The sequence below is a fragment of the Charadrius vociferus genome, unplaced genomic scaffold (assembly GCF_000708025.1).
Source record: "Charadrius vociferus isolate BGI_N301 unplaced genomic scaffold, ASM70802v2 scaffold473, whole genome shotgun sequence".
Classification (NCBI taxonomy): Eukaryota; Metazoa; Chordata; class Aves; order Charadriiformes; family Charadriidae; genus Charadrius; species Charadrius vociferus.
Genome location: NW_009647444.1, coordinates 1,349,796 through 1,356,226, shown reverse-complemented (window position 1 = coordinate 1,356,226; position 6,431 = coordinate 1,349,796).

Below are 6,431 nucleotides of genomic sequence, written 5' to 3'. Positions count from 1 at the left end.
TCCACCATATGCATGTACCAACTTCTGCAGCAACAGGCTCTCAGAGGACAACCCCATTCACCACCTGCGTAGGTCAGTGTGTGACCTGAGTGAGGAAGACAACCAGCCCTGGTTTCTTTGCCGAACAGTCTGAGCCTTTTAGACCAGAACTTCGGATGCCACTTACTGCTTTTTTCCTTTTTAACAGAAAATGTACAGAGAAGAGGTATTAAAAAAATCAACATCCTGTTCTATATTATGATAGGGATTTCCCTGCAAAAACTCAATTTTCTACCACCTGCACAGAAACTGCCCTATTGCAGTGCAGCTACAGATGCAGTTATACCTACCAGGGCCGTGGAGAAGGTGCGTGGGGAAATGAAAGGCTAACAAGCTAGAGTCATCCACATTTAATGTTACACAAGCTTTTACCATCTACTCGTGATCTGATGGTCACTGCCTGGTGCCCTCATTTTCACAGCATCACAGACTATCTCCGGACACATTCCTTCTACAATAGTCCAGTTCATGAGCAAAAGTGATCCTGTTTCACGCTTTGCAAGCACACGCAGTGTTTTCTAAGGAGGCGACTTATGACTGGCAGCAGAGGGACTTTAATCCAGGAGACATTCCAGGTATGCTCTGTAGAGCTACTTTTAAAAGTACACCCAAAAGTTATCGATAGGGGTCATGCACAGGATTAATGTGTACCTGCTAATTATTACCAAAAGGAGAAGGAATTACAGAAGATAAGAAATGTATAAAAGCAGATCTACTGACCTAATGATTAAACAGTCTTTTAATCATTCAATAATGCAACTTTTTGGCATTTATTCAATAGACATACCTTAGCATATAGTTTTAACAACTGCACCAGGAGAGTAGTATCTTTGAGCAAGAGGCAGATGTGTCTGAAATACAGGGAGCCATTTTCTGTTGGAGCTGGGAGGGAAAGGTAATTGGTATCATTTTGCCACAGCTATGTCCCATCATGGCATATATCTCTTTGCTTTAGCTGAAGTGTTTACGTTGCAGCTGAGCTCAGACCGTTCTCTGCAAGTGCTGCCATTTGTCATTGATCCCCCTCTGCACACGGCGATGAAAACTGGAGGCTATCTTCGTTTTCCCAAAATCAGTAAACTGATGAGACCTGCGCAGGTCTCATTTCAGTCTTTGGGTGGAGGCACGTCCACACGGGATGGCTTGCTGAGTGGGATTTCAGCTGAGCTCTGCCTATTGCTGCAATAAAACTTGCCTGTGGCAAGCATGGGCAGCCTGGAGCAAAAAGCTGAATGTGGTGTGGCAAGACCTGGTGCAAGAAATTCATACGAGGTTCCAGGCTAAGAGCTGTTCTTGCAGGGCATATCCTTGTTGGAACGGTGGAAATTTGATTTTTGCTGCCTTTTCTTCTTGACTTCTTTGCTGAACCTACCAGTGCGATCCTAGTTCATACTGCCTGTACCCCCTCTGCCCGCTCTGCCACCACGAAGCCATTAGCTATGTTTGAGTCCTGCCTAAAAGTAAGGAAGCAAACAAAAAAGCACTTGTTAAAATTCAAGCAATGTCACTGAAAGAGTGAGTATGAGTCCATTTTAAGAGAGATAATGTAAACCCAACATTTTGCACACCCTGGCCCATGACTGGTGATAGTTTGTTGGGACAAGCTTCTATCTCCTAGGCAAAAGACTTTAAAAGAAGCTGGGTTTTGGGGAACATGCCCTGAAACAGGCTGAAAACCCAAGCTAAAACTGCTGACATGACTACTTTATGAACCGGACATGCAAGACTTCCTGAAGCTGTAATTATACAGGATTAAAAAATGACTGTTTAGCTAAAACACACACAAAGAACTGTAGTTCCTCAAACATGATGTACATGACATCTTTCTCTCCCCGAGACAAAGATGTAGCTGCTAGTTTTCTCCTCCCTGAGTCACAGAATCAGCTCATTTCTTTCTTACCAGAGGGACTCCTCATAATTTTACATCTGAACACATGAAGGAAAAAACTTTAATGTCTCAGATATTATGGCTAGTTGCCTGGTTTATTATAATGAAGTATATTTATTTCAGTGTCTCTGCTTTGGATTGAATCCATTTCTTTGTCCCTTGCAGTGCCAGGCAGGTAAGGCACCCACCTTCCTGCCACATACTGGACATGATATGCTTTCAAGCATCATTTCTTCAAGTATCACAGCTTAGGCAAAGTGACCAGTATGACTCTTTGTTCTACAATTTCTGCTACTAGATCTCAGGCTAATTAGAGGTGGCACAATAAAGTCCCTATTTCCCCAAAAATGAGTGCAGATGGGACCTCAGACCGTACTCATAGGGACAGGCTCTACAGAGCCTGCATCTTACACTCATGTTTTGACATAGTCTGCCAGATGCTAGAGAATGCTACAACTTTCCTCGTGATGAAATATGATTTTTAGCCTGTAAGGGGGTGAAATTCAGTACCAAGCTTTGAGCAAACCACCAAAAAGTAAGTAACTGAAGAAGAAAGGTCTCAAAGTCCTCTTTTTGAACCATTTGCACTCAGAAAAAAAAGGCAATTTTAATGCAAGACTTGATATATTCTTATTTGATCCAACCATAGTCAGCTCACAGATCTGACTAAACAGACTGTGGTTTACTAAGTACTTTTTGGATGTCTCACAGAAACTAATTGTATGAGCCTCTACAGTCGTGTACACCACAATTCTCTCACATATACCGGACAATCGTATAGACAGTCACGAAAACTTGACCTTTGTTTCACCTAAAGAAACAAACTTGGTGAAAATGAATACTTCCTTCAAGACCTCTGTGACAAAAATGTGGTACACAAGTGCTCCTTCTGAAAATTAACTTCCCTTCCCAGGAATTCCCAGGTCAATGACATCAGTTCTGGGTTGCCCATTACTTTCGCCAAATCCTTGTAAATACTCCCTAGCACTAAGACAGACCCATATATACAATGTCATCTGAGTATTAATTTCCTACTTAGTGCCATAGATGGGCTTCACAAATTCAGGTATTAAAGCAATACAGATTTTACCTTTACTTGCAGTTATCACACACACTAGCTACTGATGCTTTTGGTAGCCTCACTGCTATCACAATGTTTGCTCTTTGCAAGCTTCCTAGTTCCTCCTATAGTGGCTCCACGAAGGCTGGTTGAGCTCTGGTTTTAGTAAACACAAGTGCTGGTCTAGGAAGACCTGCCTTAACCTCAGCTTGTCTTCCTGGCAATGCTGCTGTATGTCATCCACGTGCTGCACAAGATGCACAGCAACTGCCCTGAGATATCAACTTTCCCAGATATATCCCTCACTGAATTAGGACACAATCCCTGTCTTGCATTGTCCAGCTACCCAACAGCTCATGCACACACAAAACACACGGAGAACCCAGTTCAAGGTTTTCTTTTCACTTTCATGAGCTTGCCTTTTACTGCTTGCCTTAAAATGGTTTTATTTAATATCACCAGCTCCTGGTCGTGGTTGTCCAGCCAGTATAAAACTGCTATTTATCCATCTTTGTGCAGCTACATTGCCTGTGGCTTTGCAATGCAACTGGAATGGAATTGGTTTTTGATTTTGTGGCACAGCTGTGGGATACCCAACAGCCGTCATCCATAGAGTGTCAACTGCGAGAGCGGCTGATAATGCTCAGACCGCATTGTGACCAGCCTGCCCTTTCTTGGAAAGGCCTTTGTCCTCATACCTCTATCGCTGCTTACCTTAGTGCTGTCTTCTTCTTGGGCTGGTCACACATCGCACTGCCTCAGATGAAGAGCAGTGCAAGTCACCTTGGGCAGTCAGAGCCAATTCTCTGTTTGGGTAGCCGTGGCAGTCACATGGAGGTACTCTGAGGGCATCGAGCATTACCACATTCCCACCTGAGAAAACACACCTTGCAAACCCAGTGTGCTTACTGACACTGAGTGCCTCTGTCCGACTGATGACACTTTGACTTCCCCTGAAATTTTAGGGGTGTATCATCATCTAGTGCAAAAACCACAATTTCTCTTTGAAAACAAGGGTGCAAAGAGGCAGAAGAGCAAGCTAACTCTTGAGAGAGCCGATAGCAGAGGTGACATTGCTTAAAATAACTGCCTCAACCTAGCACAGAGAGTCTTTCCCAGTTAGGTCAAGACCAGCAGGGTGGAAATACAAGCAGGGAGGGAAGAGCTCATGGTGCCAACTGTGTTGCCCTTCTTTTGTTCATACAGTGCTCAGCTGTCTCACAAAGTGCCAAAAGTCTACTGGTCTGGATGGCTGTACCCGTCCCACCACTCACAGAAAGGACATGCTCTTTTCTCCGCATTCTCCAAGCAGCACATGTCATGTCCAGCGCTTTGCTCAGATGTTCCCCCTGTCGCTTGACTTTGGAATGCCTCTGCTCTCCAGTTGCTCCACACAGCACTGAAGCCCCATATTCCCATTGCAGTAAGTTTGTTTCTGGGATGGAGCTCAGATGGGCGGGCTGCTTTCCAGCAACATTCCCTTCCCACCCCCTCCCTTCAAAACACATGCACACACACACTTTTTTAAAAAACCCTTTTTAAAGAATGAGAACATTACTGCAGGGCTCCAAAAACTGAAGCCTCATCTAGAACTGAAAGATTAAGAAAACAATAGTTTCCCAGAAAATTTCAACACTATCGATTTGTCATCACGTCAATACACTATCCAGTCATGATTTTTCTGTTGTCCTCTGGAAAACCATTTCAGTGATAATTACATGCCTTGCAATACTATTGCAACAGTTTTCCTCCTCTACTCACTTTCCTGCTTAGGCAGATAGACTGTCAGTTTTCACCGGCTTTTTACACTCTTCGTAATAGAACTCATTTTCTTTCATATCCTAAACGTCTTGTTTCAGTAGCTCTGAACCTCAAATTGGACTAGCAACAACTCTTGCATCTTCTGTTCCCTAAACTGTGGGTGAATACAGTCTACAAACATCACCTGACACCACATCCAAACCATATCCCAAACTCCAGCAGATTCACAATAATTCCTCTCCTTTCAAGTAGAGAGACCTAATATGCTCCTCAGAATGTAATTCCTGGGCACACACAGACATTCACACATGTCCACCTTTATAGACAAAATAGAGAGAAGTATAATAAAATCTACTAACTTTGCAGTCCTGAAGTTTAATGATTTTCATTTGCTTCCCCACAGTTGGAAGAAGCTGCATGTACACTTTGACAATTTTTTCCAAGACACCATCACCAACAAATGCTGCTGTTTGTTCCCTTTCCACTTTGAAATCAAAGTATCTCAGCCCCTGATTTTTAAGTACATTCTTAACAAAGAGAAACAAAACTTGTGGTACAGGAGGAAAGGGAGAAAACATAAGGTCACTGATAAGTACCTGTGAAGTGTGCCTGGCGGTTTGCAGATTTTGATGAACTTTTATATCGTTCATTCCTCTAATTTCTCATTGGACCTCTGTGTACTGTGCGTTTTCATAGCACTGGATGAGTAGCATTTCATTCCACATTTATTTCTGTATTGCACTAAAGAAGTACTTTTCCTTTTCCTTTAAAAGTGCTGCCAGATAATTTTAGCTAATGTCTGCTTCCTTTTCTCTTTGGAGAAACTGTAAACAAGCAGTCCCTATTCATCTTCTCCACACTGGTCATGAAGAGCACACTTTGCTCATTTTGCCTCTTGTTCTCTCTTTTCCAAGCTGAGAAAGTAAAATACATTTGCACATGCCATCATCCTTTATTAGCATTCTCAGTAACATTTCTGGCTCTGTTGAACCCTTTGATGAGAGACCAACACACATATGTGAGGTGGAATTGTTCCATGGATTTTTACAGTATCACAATCGTATTTTCTATTGCATTGTAAAGCCTTTCCTAATAGCACCTAGCACTCTTTTTGAATGCTGGTGAACTTTGAGCTGATCCTTGCAGAGAACTGCTGACGCGGATCTTTCCTGAGTGTGAACAGCAAATCTGGGGGCCCACTAATCCTGTATCTGTGTCACCGGTATCCCCCTCACCCCTCAGATTGCTCGTTTCGTTTTACATCTGTCTGCAAAGTTTTTAATTGGACATGGTATTGCCCTATTGTTCATTATAAAAAGGTTCTTCTGTAACTCTGTAGTGTCCATGTTACAGATTTACTCAGGGTAGTAGAAATTATGAATAACAAAGCTTCTCAGCTCCTTACTTACCCTTCAGACCTTCTAAACCAGGAGGAAAGTACTTCATGAGTATATACTGAGGAGCTGTAATTTGTAGTACTTGCCCGCATTTTAAAGATTAGATGGTTGTGCAAAAATATTCATAGCAAAATAATTTAGGCGTGTGTAAACAATCCTATCCACAACCTTATGGAAAAGTATCTAATTTCTTTCAAATATTAAACATGTATTAAAAGAGTGAACTCAGAAAGAAAGTGCCTTGTTGCAGTATCAGAATCGCCCAAGCTGTCCAGCACCAAAACTA